The following is a 20490-nucleotide window of genomic DNA, read 5'->3' as shown; positions in this document are numbered from 1 at the left end:
GTTCTGGCACGAAGTGGATGTAAAAATGGCAGACACTTGAAACTTGTCTGCCATTGAGACCAGGTCTACAACACGAACACAGAACCCTGCTGCACAGTATCGGATCACACAGGTTTATTTTAAAAGATGCACCTCCAGCTAAAAGACCAATATGAAGCAGACAGACCCTTGATTTAGTAGTTACAATTTTACTTTGGTTTTCACACACAGTATTCAATTACAGTGTGTTTTGGATCAAGCCCTTTTGGTTTATTGAATATAAATAGCGACTGATTAAACATTAGTCTGTTGCACCCTGATTTCTCTTTCGCTATTAGAGCTGGCCTGAAGGGTTAAAAGGTCACAGAAACCTTGTATCAATGTCATGACTGCCCTCAGGACCGTATGGGAGGGGCAGAGGTCACCCTGGGGTCACAATTCCCCCAGGCGGTCACTAATCAAAGAATTTATGAGTGAGGTGGCGATTCGGCCCGTCAGCATTCGCCTGGTTCTTGGTAGCTGGTTGATCTAAGAATCATTAAGTGTTTGAGGTCACCTGAATGCTGTCTCTTTTACTGTCGCTTCCTTTATTTGTGTTCCATCACAAGGAATCTCCCTCCTGCAGACTGTAGAGAAGAGGGTGGGGCTGGTTTGTTCAAAACACTTGGGGCACAATGTTATAATACATGACTGACAGGGAGACTGGTCGCAGTTGCTGGAGGAGGAGGAGGGAAAGCGATACACAACAAGCCGATGCTAGCCTCGGTATTTCTACAAGAATATGCGCGCATCCTAATGATATATTATTACATTTGAAGCCTTTTCATAGACCCTCAAATGCTGTATGCATCTTTTGTATACAACGAGCATCCTAGGGCACTTAATCATTCTAAACACTTTCAACTTCTGAATTTACACAGTGTAAATCTAAGACATCCCTGCCATGATCGACCCCTCCCCCATCCCATCCCATCCAATCAGAAGTGTTTGAGGATACCCCAACAAGACAACAAACACAGTTCACAGACAAATAGGAGAACTGCATTACTTCCCAACCCCCACACCAAAAAGTCGTAAATTAAATGGGCTTCACAATAATACAACAGCAGTAACGTGTGCTTGTAAAAAGTGCTTTGCAGGTGAATTGAGGAAGACGCTGTACATCGAAACACGTAACCAACCCCCCCCCCCCCCCCTCCAGCTTACGATCAATTCGCTGGTAGAGTAGAACCATGCAGACATTATTACATCCTCTCCCGTCCTCGCTGTCTGCCTGTGTGTGTGTGTGTGTGTGTGTGTGTGTGTGTGTCTGTCTGTCGAGAGCCAGGAGATTGTGAAGTGCCTTGCTGAGAGGTTAGCTGGTCTACACACAGCACTGATTGCAAAGGCTCTGCTGTTTAACGGACAGCCAGGAGAGCCTCTTATCACTCAGCGGAGCACACAGGGAGTGCAGGGAAACGTGTGCAGTGAACACACTGATTACACCCACTCCCTGAGCCCACGGGGCTTACTCACACCAACTCAACTCTAGGGCTTTTTGACCAAGGATTTTATTTATTTATTTATTTATTTTATATATAAAAAACTGGTTCGAAAGAGAAGGAGAGAGAAAAAGCAAGCACTTATTGTTGTGAGAGGCACAGAGAACAGCATGACTTGCTGCTGAGTATGTAGCTTAACCAGACACAGCCTGAGAGACCATTTAAAAAACTTTGAGAGTGTTACGGTCAGGCATAACAAACAGGGATGGAAATAAGACCCCTGTCCCATGGCAGTTTCACCCATTCCAGGTTTTACTACGAGCTTGATTAACCACAGTGTATCGGTAACAAGCTCAGGTGTGTCTTATTAAACTCATAGTAAATCCTAGAAATGGATAAAACTGCTATGCAAAGGGTCTTATTTTTAACCTGTTAACTTGCTTCGACTGCAATCTCTCTACCTTTATCTTCTTGTGATGTAAAAATGTTCTTTTTAAAACTGGACTTTACAGCCAATGCAGTTGGAATGCAGATCTGCATGGACAGCCCCTGTAGCAGAAGATCTTGGCAGTGTTTTCACCAAACAGAGAGACCACACAGCAACATCCTCTTTGCATACACAAACATCACTGTTTAAAACAAACCTCCCCAGGATAACTCCTCTCGCAAGCAACACCCAGACCCCCAACTACTGTACACTAACCTCCCCTTCCCCAAATTCTTCAGCTGTAACTATTAAACCACACTGCTTCCCTCCCTCCAGTGTGTCAGCTCAAACCACTAAGACACAGTGCCCTGTCCGAGTGTGTTTTTGTGACATTCCAGTCTATTACTAAACACGCTAGCCTTGTTGCACAAGCACTGGCCATGCCTGTATTTTTCTTGTTTTGCCAGCAGCAGTATATCTATGCATGCAAGTCTTGGTTAAGGAACTACAGCACCCCAACAACACCCCAGGATCCAGCCCCTTCCTGGTAGAATATCTGGTAACACAAGTCAAAGTATTTCAGAAAAGCTTAAATCAAAACACCTGTCAATGTCTTTGAATATGAAAGACATTGATGAAGCCAATCTTTTTTCCCTCGTTTTCTTGCCAAGAGTTTTTTTGAGCTTTTGCTATCAGTTTGCTTGTGTGAGTTACCTTCAGACTCACAGAAAGGCTCATGGCAAGCATCATTCTGCAGGGTTTAATCCTGAAGTATAATCGTTTCAGAATTAAACAAAGTGACACCCCTGGTTACAGACAGACACAGCAGGGTCAGGTCTGGGGGCACTGCAAAAAGGGCAGCCTGCTGTTTTAAATTCTCAGATCACCCCTACACTGCTTGAAGCTGAAGTTCATTTAAAAAGTGACACAGAGAGAGAAAAATATAGCTGAAGTGTGTGTGTGCACACACGTGCACACGCGCGCACACTCTTAACACCATTCCTGCACTCAAACCCACAGCTTCACACCTGCTCCCCTGCCCACCAGGCCCCCCCACTCCTGAGACACTGCAGCTTCCTCCCAGTGGCAATCCCAATATTTACACACAGGGGAAAAACAAACCAAACCCTCAGGAGCTGGCTTCACACTAAAACCAACCAATCACCCCTCCCCACTCTACCCTCCAGTCCTGCACTCTCTCCCTTCCCATTTCTCTGTCTCCCAATTCAAATGGAAAGAATCACTGGTTAATTACTTCTGCAATCAAAACTTACGTTCCCTTTGCTACTCAACCATTACAAGCAAAACCCAGTGATTCATTGAATCAAATGCTTTGGGCGATTAAAGCGAAAGTGTACAGACACGATCACCTCAAGATGTTATCACTGTAGTGAGAGAAGCTGCAAACAAGCAGAGACAGACAGAGAGAAGGAAACCGGGCTACTCTCCCCCTCCTCGCTCACAGACACCCCACATGGCAGCGCTGACAACAGCCTGACCCAGTTCAAAACAGTCAGATATTTCCTCCGCAGGCTTCAGGAAAAGGGAACACAGAGAGACCGAGAGAGAAAGAAAGAAGAAAAAAGAACAGTAAGAAAAAGGGAAAAAAGACTGCATCCAACTTCCTAATACCTAATCATGTGTTAAACTCACTCCAATGGTCTTCATGCAATCAGACCAGAGACTCCATAAATCATGCAGACTGGTAAAGAAAGTCCTTATCAAGTTATCTGGAGAAAATAATGGAATGGAAAACAGTATTGACATGCTCCTCTATAGATAAAGTTGCTGCAACTTCCTGATACCTGATCATGCATTAAATTCACTCCTTTGACCTACAGCAAATGCACACTATGCCAATTAGGTCACTAAGGCGCCAAGATCTTGTGCTAAGGAATGACCGTACCAAGTTCCAGGGGATAAGACCATCTAAGATTCTGACTACAAACATGTATATCAAATAAGGAAATTACACAAATCAAATAAATAAACAATGCCTTCTGCTCCGGTTTTCAAATATTCTGCCACTTGAAGCCATCATTATTATTTCAGTCTTATTTCCATCCTTGTCACTGTTTCAGTGTGTGTGTGTGCACGAGAGTGAGAGCGAGAGTGCAGGGCTGGCAGCTCTGATCTTATCCCTGTTGCCTCTCCATTGCGAGTGATATTGATTTAGCAGACTGCAGCTCTCAAAAACAGCTTCAGTGAAGACTGTCGCTGCTGTAATCCCTGTGTCGCTCTCAAACGCCAAGGATGGAAATAAGACTCCTGTTGCATAGCAGTTTCACCCATTACAGGTTTAGCCACAGTGTATAGGTAACAAGTTCATCTTTTCAAACTTATAGTAAAATCAGGAATGTATCAAACTGCTATGTAATGGAAGTCTTATTTCCATATATTTTTAATTCCCAAAGCTGCCTATTTTGCTTAATTAGTTTGCAGACACACCTGGGAGGAGGACACTGGCCCTCACCAGTTCACTTCTTTACTGTGAATAATCTGCAGCACTGATAATTACTGTACTACTGTACAGCTACCCTAATCCTAACACTATCCATCAGTTTAATTTCTTTATTGTGAATAATCTGCAGCACTGGTACGGTAAATCACTGTAGAGAAACTAGAGATGCTGCAAAAGGCACAGTGCTACTTTCTGCCTCGTTTTGATTCTTCAATACAACCCTCACTCATGGTCCCCCGCTGCTTGGAGATCAGGCAAAGCTCTCCACGCTTCCACTCTCTCTCTGTGCTTCCATGTGTCTATCCACTTATTGCAATCTGAGCTGCAACACCACTATCTGATAAAGCTCAAGTAAACCTTTGCTCTCCTACACACACACACACACACACACACACACACACACACCCCTACCTCTTTCCTCCATCCCTCTGCATCTTCACATCGTCAAATATCATCAGAAATGTCTACAAGTCAAAATATAAAAGACTCCCATTGCAAGTTTTACGATCCCATAAAGAATGGAGAATCTGCTCAAACTCCTGGCTCTTGATCATTCCAATAACAGACCTCATTGAGGGGAGTTCTGTAACCCAGGACTGGGTGCAGCAGAGCTGGTGTGAGTTTCTAACCCACAGCGTTTCACTGCTAAGTTGGTAAGCGAGAGGAAGTCTCGTTAAGGATTTCTTTCCTTTGGTAACCTTGTTAAGCAGCAGCAGTAATTTAATTCCCAGGGGAGTCTGGGAGCCCCAGCCACAGTGCCAATCCTAATTGAATCTGATCACTGCGCAGTATTGATCTCCAGACTCTGATTCAATCACTAAAGATCCCTAACCGAGCCGCATAGAAACACTGCTATACTGAATCAGGCTGGCCTCGAAATCAAATAACCTTTCACTACCACTTAGCTGGCATACACTACCACACCCTACACACACACACACCCACCCACACAAACACACACAGGACTCCCACTGCACAGCAATACAGTGTTACTGCCATCCAGACACGCATGTTTGTTTACAGTGTTTGAGGACTTTGCTGCATTGACTCCTACAGTGTAGATTCCCTATTTTAAACTCCATGGGGCCCGAGGGGGGGGGTTCACACAATAACACACAGATCAAAATACATGTTTGCACATTACAGGGATGAGCCTGGGCAGTACGTGGATTAATCTGCTCAGATCTCAGCAGCAGCAGGATCAGGCCTGGTCAGTGCTTCCCTCCCTGCAACCCTCTATCTGTAACATAACTGCATTACTCCCCCCACCATAACTACCTCTAGCCATCAGTAACTCATCTCTCCATCCTTGAAGATGAATGTTAAACTAATGTAGAACATGAATGGCACCCTCCCCTCACACCCAGCTGGTCCTAGACACCAGAGAAACCAGTCTAACCACTCAAGGAGGGGAGCTAGGCGTCATCTTCATCATGATCATCAATATCACTGCGGTCTGTCACAGAGGCCAAGGATGCACTGACAAAAAAAAAAAAATAAGGAACTGAATTATCACCGGGGGTCTCATCTCTCTCCTTTAAATCAGACAGACATTCTTGGGTGGGGGGAGCTCCAATCCTGTTAAGAAATTAGCTGCTGGGGACAGATGGACAGCTCTGTATCTCTCCAGAGGACCACACCAGCACAGGGGACATGTTAGCCAGCAACCCAAGGCAACAAGATCTCTTTAGGACAGGGACTCCTGCGGACACTCCTCAGCGACCACAGCCCTCACCTAACCAAAGGCCTCTGCTGTCAGATACACAGCTAGAAAACACAACTGCCTGTCTGTCCCTCTCCATCTCTTAACCATCGCCTCCCAGGTGTTTTAACTCTCTATCCTGTTTGCATCTGCAGGTGTAATGACTCTACTACAGCAGCACCTTTCTTGCTTGCTTTTTTTTTCTGTAGTTTCATATTATTTTGTTGGTGTGCAGCATTCAGAGTCGAACATCTTTCCTTTTTTTTGGCTCTCTTTCCCCCCTGCAGGTCAAGGAAAGCTTTCGTTTTCTCTCCTTGTGCCTGCTTGTGACGGATGGAAATGAAGATGGAACAGATGGAAATGAAGAAACAGACTGTCGATAATCCACCAGTGACAGATAGACACACCTGGCAGAGAGAGCTAGATAGAAGACAAATAAAAAAGGGAAAGTTTCTTACTGTACTGGGGATCTGAGAGCCAGCAAATTCAATACAGTCTTAGACAGAGAGCTGCAAGTTGAACTCTTATTTCAAATCACAAGCTAAGAGAATGAACCCCCCCACCCCCACCCAACGCATCTGCTGGTCCTTCAATTAAAAACCAGAGTTAGAGTCTGCCACGTAACTCAGTTTTACAAGGCTGGGAAATAAATAAAGCTGAGAAAGTGCTGAGACCAGTAAATCAATGCACTCGTGAGAAAGCAGTAATTACAACAGGATCACAGCTCCAGACACAGAAACAAGAGATTACTTATCTTGAAAAAAAATGAAACAAAAAAATAAAAGTAAATAACCAGAGCTCCTTGTCGAGAGAAGCAACATTCCTAATCGCAGCTTTTAAAACACAGATTGCGAGTTTTTTCCGCCCTTTGCAGATATTGTATAAAGCAGCCTGCAATGTGTGGATAGACGAAGGAATGGGTGGAAACGCCTGTCTGCTTGAAGTAGCGTCACAAACAGGCAGAGCTGGTTAGAGCCAGGAGGCGGGGCAACACATTATTCCATTATTGATTTTATTTTGCTTGTTGGACTCAAACATTCATTCATCAATTAAATAGCCCTCGCACCTATTATATTATATTAACAGCACAGGCCACTCATTCAATTGCATCTGAAGGCTTTCGTGACAATTTCTTGCTTTTTAATTCTCAATGCACAATGCATTGTATTACAGTATAATTCTAAGCACATGCATGTTTGCATGTCAAGTCTTTCTTGAAGAGTCTACAGGCTTGCCTCTTGCTTTTGAAAATGCTTTGGTTATTGTTATTGATTAGCTGTCCGATACTTTGGCTGCACCTCCAGTTACAGCTATGCTAGGAAGGGCTGACCTATTAAAACCTGTCAATACACCTCACACAGCCCAGCGCACCTGTCAATAACCAGCACACAGCTTCATTAGCACCTCTGTAGCAGGGATGGAAAATAAGACTCCTGCTGCATAGCAGTTTCACCCATTACAGTTTCTACTACGAGCTTGATTAGACACAGTGTATAGGTAATAAGCTCAGGTGTCTTGTTAGACTGGCAGTGAAACCAGGAATGGATCAAACTGCTATGTAACGGGAGCCTTGTTTCCATCCCTGAAGCACAGACAAGGTAAAGTAACCTCTACACTCACTTTGCAATAAATATAAAAGAAACTCAGTGTCTCAGACTTCAAAACACCGGTCAAAGGATTTGACAGTGCTCCCACTTTATAACGCTGTAGGTTGGGCACCATAGGTAAAATACTGTGCATGTTCCAACTGCAACAGCAGTGCTAGTGTAATGGTATTATGGGTCAAATGGAAGCCAAGACCACAGCACACCTGTTCCACACTATGAAAGGCTTCCCTTTCTCCGCTTCCCCCTGAATGGGGTCCCTCCTCCTCCCAGCTCGGTCACAGCTCTGCTTTCTCTCAATGCGTTCCCAGCAGGAGGCAGGAGTTCTCTTGTTCCATCTCCCCCGCAGCTCTCCTCCACCATCTTTACTGCTCTTCTCTTTCTTATTCTCTTTCTAGCATCCTTACCCCCCTCCTCTCTCTCTCTGTGTTCACTGACAGCACGATTACAGCTCTCTCTGTGACACTCAGTTGCACACATCGTAGACACAAAGAGACTCGCACTCCACACTGAAGGAGACAGGAAGACACATTCACACTGTGCCATCTCTCAGGGGAGAACAACAAAAAACAAAAATTGCCGTCCTTTCTAGAATCTGTCTGCATTACCAGATGTGTGTCCGGATTTAATCCTATGTAGTCAAATAAATATTTACATAACAGATACAGCGTGAGTAAAGCCGTGCGTATCATTTAGGCACCATGTCATCAAGGTCTGGGTAAATTCCTGCTATTTAATTTACAGTTATTTTTACACTCCGTTCACAGAAATTATTACAATGACTACATTGATTCATTCACGCACCTTGACCCCGTGCAGCTGTTATTTGGACTCCCTGTGGTTGCGGTGCTTCAGCGCAGCCCTGGGTTTCAAGTTCTGTTGTCTTGCCTGAGGAGTTCCAGTCTAAAGCAATCAGCACGTCAGCAAACTGAAGCGCGCCTCCGTCACTGACCCTGCGCGGGTCTCGCTGCCTAGCGATGATTCAGGAGGCTGTTCGCAGTCCAAGATGTTCACTGGTGATGTTTTCACAGCAGACAATTCATCACAACACAGGAACCAGGCAAGCACACGACTTTGAGATGCAGCATGTATTCCTTCCATTCGCCATCTCCACAAACCCCACTTCTAATGTTCTGCAGTATAACAAACATTTAATAGAAGTCTATTGCCGAGGACAGTGATAGCATCACCTCCCTCTCTCAATGCCTCTGCAACGGAGGTCTCTTTGCACTGCAGTCAACTCAACAACAGAGGGAATAGATACCTTAGGGATGGAAACAAGACCCCTATTGCATAGCAGTTTCACCCATTCCAGGTCTTACTAGGAGCCTAATTAGCCACAGAATATAGGTAGTGTTCTGCATTTCAGTTTTTTCTGAATTTTACAGGAATTGTTTTTCTTTTAATATTATTATTATTATTATTATATATTTTTTTAATTGAACCTTGGTTTTTACTGATTTATACAAAATTCAGTCTACTATTCCGTATTTTCCCTAGACTTTTTTAGAAAATACACACTATTTTGATTTAAATGCCATTTTATTTTGATTCCAATATTGTAAAAAGCAGCTCTACACTGTATCCTAGGATACAGCAAGTACATTTAGACAGAGGATCAAATAACATTCAAACGTCGCATGTGATTGGTTCTCTCTTGCTTCACAAACACATTATCACCAGATTCTGTTGGCCAATGGCCAATCAAAGTCCGATTATTGTGGCAAGTGCTGGGCGTGGCAACTAGCCTGATCAAAAACTAAATACCTGCACGAAAATATAATATTGAGTGGATGAGGAACAGGGAGAAAACAAATCAGTTTATTATGAATATTCAAAAGAAACCAATGTTTAGAAGTATACAAAAAGCCAAATAGCACAAAATGATGATGCTTCAGTTGGTAAACTTATGGAACGCATTAATGGAAATGTCCAGTGTGATTTTTGGCGTGTCTCCCGATGGCTTGCACCGTCCAGTTCTGTCAATTTTCTTTTCTTTTTATGATTTCAAGGTGAATAAACCTGGCTTGTTTTGTGCTGACGTCACGTTCATACCTTCTGCAGATACTAGCTCTGTCAGCACAGTGATTGCACAAACCAGAACTGCTAGACATCCTATTCCTGTGTATACCGATGTTTACTCCCAGATGTTTAAATTAAAAATGCATTTTTACAGACTTTATCCCTATTTCAACATATGTAAAATAAACTCCAAAAAAACTCACGGGAAATTTGTTGCTATAAAAAACATAACACTGTGTATAGGTAACAAGCTTGGATGTGTCTTATTAAACGCATTGCAAAACCAGAAACTGCTATGCAACGGGAGTCTTATTTCCATCCCTGTATCTTCTGTGCATTCCTGTATTTCTGAAGGGGGGGGGGGGGGGGTCTATGACATGACTCGTTGTCAAGACCACCGCACACAACACAGTCTACATCGAGAAAATATATATATATATATATATATATATATATATATATATATATATATATATTGTAAAACAAAAGTGTTATGGAGGAAAGTCGGAAAACACCATAATTAGTCACATTATCCTTTCGTAGGTTAAAGGTCACAGAAAAGAAAAAAAAGGCTGTTTCCCCACCACCACCAGCTGCAGCTCACCCCCCTCCAGCTCAGTGAATATTTCAAATTTTTTTCTGTCACTCCTGTTTCCCTCCAAACACAAACTGAACAGAACTGCCTTACAGACGGGAGGAGAGCGATGCATTGTCATGGATACACACACACAAACACGCACTTTATTTTCTAAGAGAGCATTAGTAAACACTGATTCTTCTTCAGTTTGGTTTAAAATACAAAAAAAAGTCGATAGCAACTGTGCAGCTATGGTGGGTGCAATCTATTCATGTTCCTTCAGAAGTAAAATCTTACTATTACTACCATAACAATATATATTTATAAATAAGACAAGGTTAATGCACAGCCTCTCTGAAACAGTCCAACACAGGCAGGCAAAGCGTTCCCCTGCAGTCCTCTGGGTCTTAATGTACATTGCAGAGCAGTTTGAACGATGCTGACATTAAAATCTCTACACAGCGCTGCAGTGTTGAGTGGAGTGCTCTTTCCCATAAATCTCTACACAGCGCTGCAGTGTTGAGTGGAGTGCTCTTTCCCATAAATCTCTACACAGCTCTGCAGTGTTGAGTGGAGTGCTCTTTCCCATAAATCTCTACACAGCGCTGCAGTGTTGAGTGGAGTGCTCTTTCCCATAAATCTCTACACAGCGCTGCAGTGTTGAGTGGAGTGCTCTTTCCCATAAACCTCTACACAGCTCTGCAGTGTTGAGTGGAGTGCTCTTTCCCATAAATCTCTACACAGCGCTGCAGTGTTGAGTGGAGTGCTCTTTCCCATAAATCTCTACACAGCGCTGCAGTGTTGAGTGGAGTGCTCTTTCCCATAAATCTCTACACAGCGCTGCAGTGTTGAGTGGAGTGCTCTTTCCCATAAACCTCTACACAGCGCTGCAGTGTTGAGTGGAGTGCTCTTTCCCATAAATCTCTACACAGCGCTGCAGTGTTGAGTGGAGTGCTCTTTCCCATAAAGCTCTACACAGCGCTGCAGTGTTGAGTGGAGTGCTCTTTCCTGTAGCTCTGCATGCAGTCCAGCAGTGTTGAAATACTGTGAAACTGGACTCTGTACCAACTTCCCTCCAGCCCGGTGCTATCTCTACAGGAAGCAGAACTGCCAGGCCTTTCCTTCACTGGGTACTCAAAGTAAAATCATTATTCCAGCCCTCTGAGAAATATTTATATTAATAAATAAAAATAAAAGAATAAATAAAGACACCATTGCATTTACTAAACAACACTGGATTCAGTTAATTGGTAAAGCAACTGGCAGAGCAGAGTGGAGATGAACCAGTGAACACTTAAGAGGAAGGCACCATTTCTATAAAGGGTGGGGTGTTTATTGCTTTGACCTTAATTTGTATCATGGAGTAGAGCTGTAGATCTCTCGCAGGGCACCCCCATTTCACCACACACCCCCCCCTCCTCATGTTTGGAAACCACTGACCCAGACACCCACGGAAGCATTAGAAGCTCATTGTTTGCCGTTTTCAGGTTAATTCCCACAGCCTGGCGCTATCGAGAGAGTACATGCACAGTAATCAATCAAGCGAGCGCTATCCACACACGGAAGCATGACCCAAATATTTACCCTCGCTCAAAGACCCTGTGTCTGTGCTGCACGGAGCGGATCGGAAGCCCCTTTACATAACTTACTGGCCTCGCAAACAACAGAAACACACAGCGGAGTCAGGAGGGACAGCCCCATCATGAGATTCAACACTGCAACGGGCTGCAGATGCGACATCTCAATACCTCGCTGTTTATTTAATCCTTTCTACCCAGTCCGGCAGGCACTGTCTACTGTCCCTACACACGGCTTGTGATGGTTTCCATGGAGACAGCAGGGTTGCTGTCAGGTCAACAGGTAAGCTAGTCTAGAGGCAAAGCAGCAACATGAAAACAAGCTTCTTTCCTTCCTTCCTGTCTGTCAGTCAGGGACTGTACCGCAGAGACTAATCGGATCTGTGTGAAAGAGCAGCACATCCTCTCTAGCATGGCTAGCAGGGTGAACTGCACTGTGGACAGTCTCAGGATCTGGCAAATATTTGAATTTGATTTTCATTGTATTCCACATCTTCAATGAGTGTTTAACGAGTCAAATGTTTGAAAGCAAAAACACACTAAAAGAACCCAAACGGTAACTAGACAAAACTTCTTGAAGTCTTTGCCAACGTACTTTCTGGTAGAACACAGAGACCGACAAAGACAACACGTTGCTCCTTTGTTTGACTTTATATCAGAAAGCGAAAACCTGCAGAGGAAGGTATGCATGTAAAACAGGCATGCCTCAATAAGGTAGGGTAGGGCTGAGTGCACATTAAAATAGGGAGTGTTGGGTTAGAATTGAAACATTCTACTTAAAAGCTTGTCAAACATACTGTATGCATTCATACTGTAGGAAGTGTACCATTCCATGAATTCACATTGATGCTGCACATGCAGGACTCATAATGAGCTTCCCGGATTGACTAACACTTATGATAAAGTTTAAAAGCCAGTACAGATTCATATACTCCCCCGCACTGTGCCACAGCATGCTCAGTCTCAATCAGAGACAATAAATGGCGGTTTCCACAAGCCAAGAAAAGAAATCTACGTGAGAACCTTCAATTACAGCATCAGCAACTCCCAGGGACCTCTCTACCTGCTGCACAGGGGCAATCTGTTCCAATTCACCCTGGGGCGTGTAGGACAGCCCTCTAATCACACATTGTGGTCAGCTTTACTGTATAGGACGGTCTGTCAGAAACACAATGCCCACCAGGAACTCCATTAAAACTGATCATTTAGCATTTAGACTATGTAGGTCTAAGTGCATTCCAAGCATTCAGGAGAGATGAACTTCGATTGGAAGTATACACTGTCCCTAGTTCTGTTATACAGGGATGATAAATGCTAGGAGTTTAATAATGCACACCTGAGCTTGTCACCTATAAACTGCAGTAAAACCTAGAACTGCTATGCAAGAGAAGTCTTATTTCCATCCCTAAAACACAAACCATGTTTATCCTTCTGCAGGCTCAGCAGCGGTCAGTATTCACCAGATTAAGGAGCGTCCTGAGCACAAGAGATAAAAGCTCTGTAAAATTGCACAGAAATGTTTTTTTTGGTCTCAACAATTCAATACCTAAAAAGTAATGCTGGGACCAATGTGACTATCTGAACAAAAAAGCTGCTTGGGTGACAAATGACCATGTTTGTATTCGTTCATAACAGAATTAACAAATGACTGGAAAAGGAAAGGAAACCAGTGCATATTGATCACTGTGTAGCCACAATATCACACGAAATTGATTTTTGAACCCAGCCTACAAAAGATGATGTTAATTGTTTTAATTTGAATCTCTCTCTCGCTGGTTCTTTGCAATCTACAGGTCTAGTGTTACTGTAACAGCCAGGCCTGGTTACAAACCAAACAGGGTTCCTGAACTCAAACACCAGAAAAAGGTTGAAGTGTTCCTGTAAATATTTAGTCAGCAGAATCTTATTAGCTGGTGATATTTATACATTGCTGCAAAAAAATCCTCTAGGTACTACTAACTGGGTGTATGGGAAACGCAATGATACGACTATGAAATTTCCATTAACTGTACATAAACCTAACTGGATTGCACTAGCCCTGCCGCACCCAGTCCTGGGGCTCAGAACTCTTAAACAGTTGTAGTGCTAGATTTTTGGAACCCCGCTACTTAGTCTTTCAGTTGCTTAGTTGTAAATCAAACAGTGTGTGTATGCCTCTGTGTACACGTCTGAGTGCGAGTGAGACTGTCTTTGTCCAGAGTGGGAATGAATGTTTCAAATAAAGACCTGTTAAAAGCAGGCAAGACCAGGCAAGACCACGCCGATGGCTCCCTCTCCCCCTCCCGTCAGTCGTAGTGGAAATTTCCATACTACTGTGCTCAACCACCTGTTTTTCATTCAGTGCGAATATCTACAATTGCAAACCACAGGCAAAAATCTCAGCCTCCAGTACACCCTGCCTGCTATGAAAAAGACCCCCACCACCTTCTACAGCAGCTCTGTAATAATCCTCACACCTTTTCCCTGTATCCGAGTCGCGCAGGTTATTTTATACACAGGAGCTCCACTGTCGTACAGGCTGTAGTCTGTGTTGTTTCTTGTTTTCTCCTCCTCCTCCCCTCTCTCCAAACCACACACGCACACACACAGACACACGTTTGCATGTATGTGTGGGGACTTCTCATTGACTCTCACTGTAGCTTTATTTACTATTTCTAACTCCATTCAGACAAAACTCCACACAGGGTGAAAGTCGAAAACAAACTAAATATTTTGGCACATTTTTTTTTAAGGCATATTTAGTCTTAAAAACGTTTTATAAAGTGGGGATGTCCCCACAACGTTGTTTTTTCAGGAGTTACTATCTTTGTGGGGACATTCTCAAATTTTGTCCACTCATGGATAGTAATACCTGCCCCCCCCCCCCCCCACCACACACACACACACACACACACACACACACACACACACACGCAAAGCTGGTGATTTTAATCAGTGTCAGTACATGAAACACACAGCCTCCTATTGTACTCAAACTCATCCATAATTAGTGCTACATTTCAAGTGAAAACACACCAACATTTTTTTTTTATTATAAACAGAAAATAAAGAATGTGGATAGAGAATGTGTTGTTTTTTGGCTACTGGTTCGAGTCGGTGCAGGTACACAGCTGCACAGCGTGTGTTTACAAGCCTGATTAAGATCCAGACTGACACAGTGCTAGCGATCATTGAAAACAAGTCGGTCTCAGGGACCAACACACCAGGGTGGCCTTTGAACCCTCACTAAGTGTTAAACCCAAAGTCAAACAGACAAACACAGCCCCTCCACACACACACACTGAACACTTCCCCCAAACCTGGAACAGCACTACTGAGACACTTAGACAGTTAAATCCTCCTACAGATTATTTTATTCCAGATTATCAGATTGTTGGTTAACAAGTAAAGATATGCCAAGTTTTTTTTTTTTTTTTAATCTCAGTCTATGCTGATGAAAGATTTTTAATTCACAGCAAGGTGATCCATTCTGTACAATTTCCATCTTTCTTAGTTTCTCCAAACAAACTGTTTTCATCTAACATCTTTATACCCTTCTACAGGTACATGATGTGTACACATTCGTATTTATAAAAAATAGACATTTTAACTCGGGAGCTTGTTATTAGAATGGCTACATTCACCTATATGTTTCTGTAAACCGACATCAGTTATGGTGAAGTGTGCAAAAGCAGCAATTCATATTAATTGCATTTACTTTTACAATGAAACGTACATGAATTTTACAACACAGCGATTGATATGTTCGACATTAATATGCAGAAGCCCTCCAAAAGAATCTCATCTTATCGGAAGCACTGAAGTTACTGTATGAAATGAGCAATAAAGAGAACGCCAGTCTAATTACAAAATAACAAAAGGCAGAATAGCTACAACAGAGGGAAGAGAACCATTGGCAAACTCAGACCACAACATGGTCTCATTTGAAGTGATTTTTAAAACTTCAGAAGTAATGACTAAACCTAAGGTTTACAATTTTAGAAACGCAAACCATGAAGGTATGAAACAGAGACTAACAGAAGTAGATTGGAGTAAAATAGAGAAAACATCCACAGAAAAAGGATAGCTGTTTTTTTTTTAAATGTAGTACTACAGGCGCAAAACAATTACATCCCAAAAGTAGACAAATCTAAAACAAAATGGCCAAAATGGTTTAATAGATCAATTAAAAAAAATGTTCAGTGAAAAAGGCACTTTACAGAGTGTTTAAAAGAGACCAAAAACAAAGTACACAGAAAGAGTACTTGGAACTGCAAACACAAGTCAAAAAGGAAGTTAGAAAGGCCAAGAGAGAGATAGAGATGAACACTGTAAGGGGGCTAAAACCAATTCCAAAACATTTTTCCAATATTATAACAGCAAGAGAACATTCAAAAGAGGAGGTTAAATGTCTAAGAGATACAAATGGCAAAATCATAGACAAAGAAAAAAAATAGCAAATATATTAAATGATTATTTTTCACAAGTTTTTACAAAGGAGGATACGGACAACATGCCCCACATGTCGACCTGTTCCTATCCAGTTTTAAATAACTTTAGCATAACAGAGTGTTACAGGGACTAGGAGCTCTTAAAATAAACAAATCTCCTGGGCCGGATGAGATCCTCCCAAAAGTACTCAAAGAAATGAAAGAAGTTATTTACAAACCGCTAACCAAGGTCATGCAACAGTCTCTTGACACCGGGGTTGTACCGACAGACTGGAGAATTGCAAACGTAATACCGATCCACAAAAAGGGAGACAAAACCGAACCAGGTAACTACAGACCAATAAGCCTGACTTCTATTATATGTAAACTTATGGAAACTATAATAAGATCCAAAACAGAAAGTTACCTATATATGGTAACAGTATCCTTGGAGACAGTCAGCATGGTTTTAGGAAAGGGAGATCATGTCTAACTAACCTGCTTGATTTTTTTGAGGATGCAACATCGACAATGGATAATTGCAAAGCATATGACATGCTTTATTTAGATTTCCAGAACGCTTTTGACAAAGTCCAGCATAAAAGATTAATTCTCAAACTGAATGCAGTAGGGATTCAAGGAAATGCATTCAAGGAAAACCTCAAAATGGAGCGAGGTAACCAGTGGTGTACCACAGGGATCAGTATCAGGTCCTCTGCTATTCCTAATCTACATTAATGATTTAGATTCTTGTATAGTAAGCAAACTTGTTAAATTTGCAGATGACACAAAAATAGGAGTGGCAAACACTGTTGCAGCAGCAAAGGTCATTCAAAATGATCTAGACAGCATTCAGAACTGGGCAGACACATGGCAAATGACATTTAATAGAGAAAAGTGTAACGTATTGCATGCAGGCAATTAAAATGTGCATTCTAAATATCATATGGGAGATACTGAAATTGAAGAAGGAATCTACAAAAGACCTAGGAGTTTATGTTGACTCAGAAATGTATTCATCTAGACAATGTGGGAAAGCTATAAAAAAGGTGATCTGATTCAAGCATTCAGAATTCTAAAAGGTATTGACAGTGTCGACCCAGGGGTCTTTTTCGACCTGAAAAAAGAAACAAGGACCAGGGGTCACAAATGGAGATTATATATAAACCGCGTTATGAACAATCTGGTACAGTATACATCACAGTCAACACACCGCGTTAAGGTCAGGTGCGGTTTACTGTGCCCATTCTGTTTGGGTAATTCACGTTTATTATTACAATGCTGATATAATAAAGCCCTGCAGTGGTAGACTCTTCCATGGTGTCGAAGCTTGCTGCCTCTCGTCTCTGTTCTTTTTGCCCTCACCAAAGCTATGTGTGCGATTACTCGGATTCCTCTTATTTCAGTACACAGTTTCCCACATTCCACCACACCGCTATACCCCAACAACTGCAATTTGCAAAACACTGCACTGATGCGCACTGTCTGCTGTGTTTCTTTTGGATTGCGATTAACTACTTTTGAGATATTCAAACACTCAATCCAACGATCAGGGTGTTTTTTAAACACATACCATGTGTGCGATTATTCTCGAATTACATACCACCGGCATCACTACTGACTTCGCAAACTATTAGTAAGACGGGTTTCAAAATGTTTTTATAAAATAGTCGTTTATGTAGGGCGATTATTATTATTATTATTATTATTATTATTATTATTATTATTAATGAAAACAGCTCTAAAAACAACCACCCCTTTGTATAACACATTTTCTGGCTCCCCGCAACACCCCTGTTTTTTTTTTTGTGTTGCTATTTTACTCGCTGTGTGTCTCTCTCTCTCTCTCTCTCTCTCTCTCTCATTACTAAATTGTTTCAATCATGATGTATAATCAGTCAGACAGGCACATTGACACACAATCAATCAATCAATCTCTCTCAACAGCATTACTGCACCAAAATCGGCGGCGTTTTAATAATATAAATAAATAAATAAATAAATAAATAAACAAACAACTCACCGATAGTCTTGTTTAAAAACAAACCAACAATTTAAAAAATCCACCCACCGAAAAATCTCCAAGCTTCCAAATGATGTTAAAAAACAAACAAACAAATGAAGTTTAAAAGCACCCCGATTCCAGACCTCACAGCTCCGCCATCTTCATTCGGCGATTCATTTACTAGACTCTGCCTGAGGATCGATCCAACTTCCGCGACTAGGGGGGGAGGGCTGCTTCGCCGGACAGAAAGAAAAAAAAACGTTTAAACTCGGCGTATGCTTATGGTTGGCCGAATAAGACAGATTACATTTTTGTTATTTAGTTTTTTTTATATATCTTCGGTGACAACTCGAGGAAATAATACATAGTATCGACCACCCCCATTAAATAATTGATGCTGAGTTCTAAATAGAAGAACACCTCAGAGTGTTCAGTCAGGTGAGAGGCACAGAAGGCGGGATCTATTCTGTGTTATACAAACATACATTATACATATACCACAAACATACATGCATGACAACGTGCTGCATTATTGTACTGGTTTAACTGGAAGATATATATATATATATAGTTTTTGGTTTTTTGCAGCTGCTGGGATTTTCAGCAGGTCAGCTATCTAGCTACACATACATACATACATACATACATACATACAAAGGCTGTCACATAGTGTACATGCCTGAATACATACATGCATTCATACACACACACACACACACACAAATGTATGCCAACGTGGTGTTGCTGTATGCATCCCTGTCCTTCTAAAAAAAAAGTGCGTCCTAATAAAAGCACAGCGGAGTGTAATAAAGCATAGAGAAGCATGGTAAAGCACAGGTAAGCATTGCAGTGCACAGATATGATAAAAAAAAACATATTAGTAAACCAGGGAAATGCATAGGAAAACCATGGGAAAAGCATGATAAAACTAAAAAAATACTGTGGTAATCTTTTATAAAGGCGCTGAGGCATACATATTATTTGTTATACATGAACTTGTCAAGCATAGACAGATACTGCGCGCACCTGCAGCTTGTCCCGTTGCGGTATGGTTTTGTAACATTTGGCGTGATTTTGTATTGAAGTCATTGGGCCATTTTTTTTGCAGCAAGTGAAAAGTTTGTTTCATAAGATAATTACGTCATAGTACTACTGTAATAAAGGCATTCGCTTCAAAACAGGGCGCAGGAAGGGTTACTGACAGCGTTCTCAAAACGAATCAAGTCGCTGCAACCCCTGTCTGGGGTTAGTGTTAGTGTGCGAGTCAGTTTCTGTAACAATAAGCAACCCGGCAGATACAGACAGACTCGGATAGGGGGCTAATTGGAGGAGCTTGGTTGACAGGTGTTTCTAATCCGGAAGGCAGACTTCACAGTAGATCTCCACCCTCAATACAATTCCGTAGAACACAGCTTCCCTGAAGGAATTGGGGAGATCGTTGGGAAATACTGCAGTTTATATAAAAATGAATCTGGTACCACCTAGTAGTAAGTAGATTTTTTTCATACTTTTTTCCTGGAGTCACCGCGTTTGTAATTAATCCACTTTGGTAACAGGACGCCCTCCTGTGTGTTCTATGGTGTACTGCACTGTGCAACACACAACTTATGTGATTAGCTGTCTACTGCCTGCAAGTCAAGGGACCAGCTGGGGACTACAACAGGGATCAAGATGATATTGTACAAGAGAAGGTTTTTTTGCTCAGTACCTGGCAGTTGGGATTCTTCAGACAAGCTAAATGCTGGGTTAAAAAGGCAGATTTAGAGCAAAGTTATAATATCTCAATATTGGAGGAGCCACAGAACCCAGAGCCACTCTGAATGGAGGCAAACCCTGTGCTGTAGCAACTGGTAGTGTAAAAAAAAAAAAAAAGCAACTAATGAAAGAGCATTTCAAGCTTCAAAGCCACTTACTCCTTCACCATAGCACTCACACACCCACGTTGCATATCTGTGTAGCAATAACTAGTGCACAGTCTGATACATTAGACCAAAATGCTACCGAAAGGTCTGCAGGGGGCTATGACAACTGTTTTGGAGAAGATTGGTGGAAATTAAAAGGTAATTGGTAAGGTAATTAAAACTTTGTCAAGTGGGATCTTAAAGGACCCCAATAATTCAGCAACCCATTCCACCCCCTCCTTCCTCCTTTTAAGATTTCAAAGACATCCCCCACTACTTTAAGGTTAAATACAAACTGGAGCTGCACCTACAAGAAATAAAAAAGAAAAGAACCAGCACCCTTAC

At 42.1% G+C, this 20490-nt stretch overlaps 1 protein-coding gene across 3 annotated transcripts in view; it reads right to left on the bottom strand.

Annotated features, from left to right (window-relative positions):
• Positions 1 to 18642, bottom strand: part of LOC117417710 (bifunctional heparan sulfate N-deacetylase/N-sulfotransferase 2-like) — a 39332-nt gene extending 20690 nt beyond the window's left edge. Inside the window, exon 1 of one of the 3 annotated variants that reach the window (XM_058985129.1) lies at positions 18263 to 18642. The gene's annotated coding sequence lies outside the window, so the exon portion shown is untranslated. Of the gene's footprint in view, positions 1 to 8458; positions 8480 to 18262 lie in introns of those variants that run through there. The other 2 variants (XM_058985130.1, XM_058985132.1) reach the window with 2 other exon arrangements.
• Between the last annotated feature and the right edge of the window lie 1848 nt (positions 18643 to 20490).

The sequence above is a fragment of the Acipenser ruthenus genome, chromosome 13, assembly GCF_902713425.1.
Source record: "Acipenser ruthenus chromosome 13, fAciRut3.2 maternal haplotype, whole genome shotgun sequence".
NCBI lineage: Eukaryota > Metazoa > Chordata > Actinopteri > Acipenseriformes > Acipenseridae > Acipenser > Acipenser ruthenus.
This window is presented reverse-complemented; position numbering and strand designations above follow the sequence as displayed.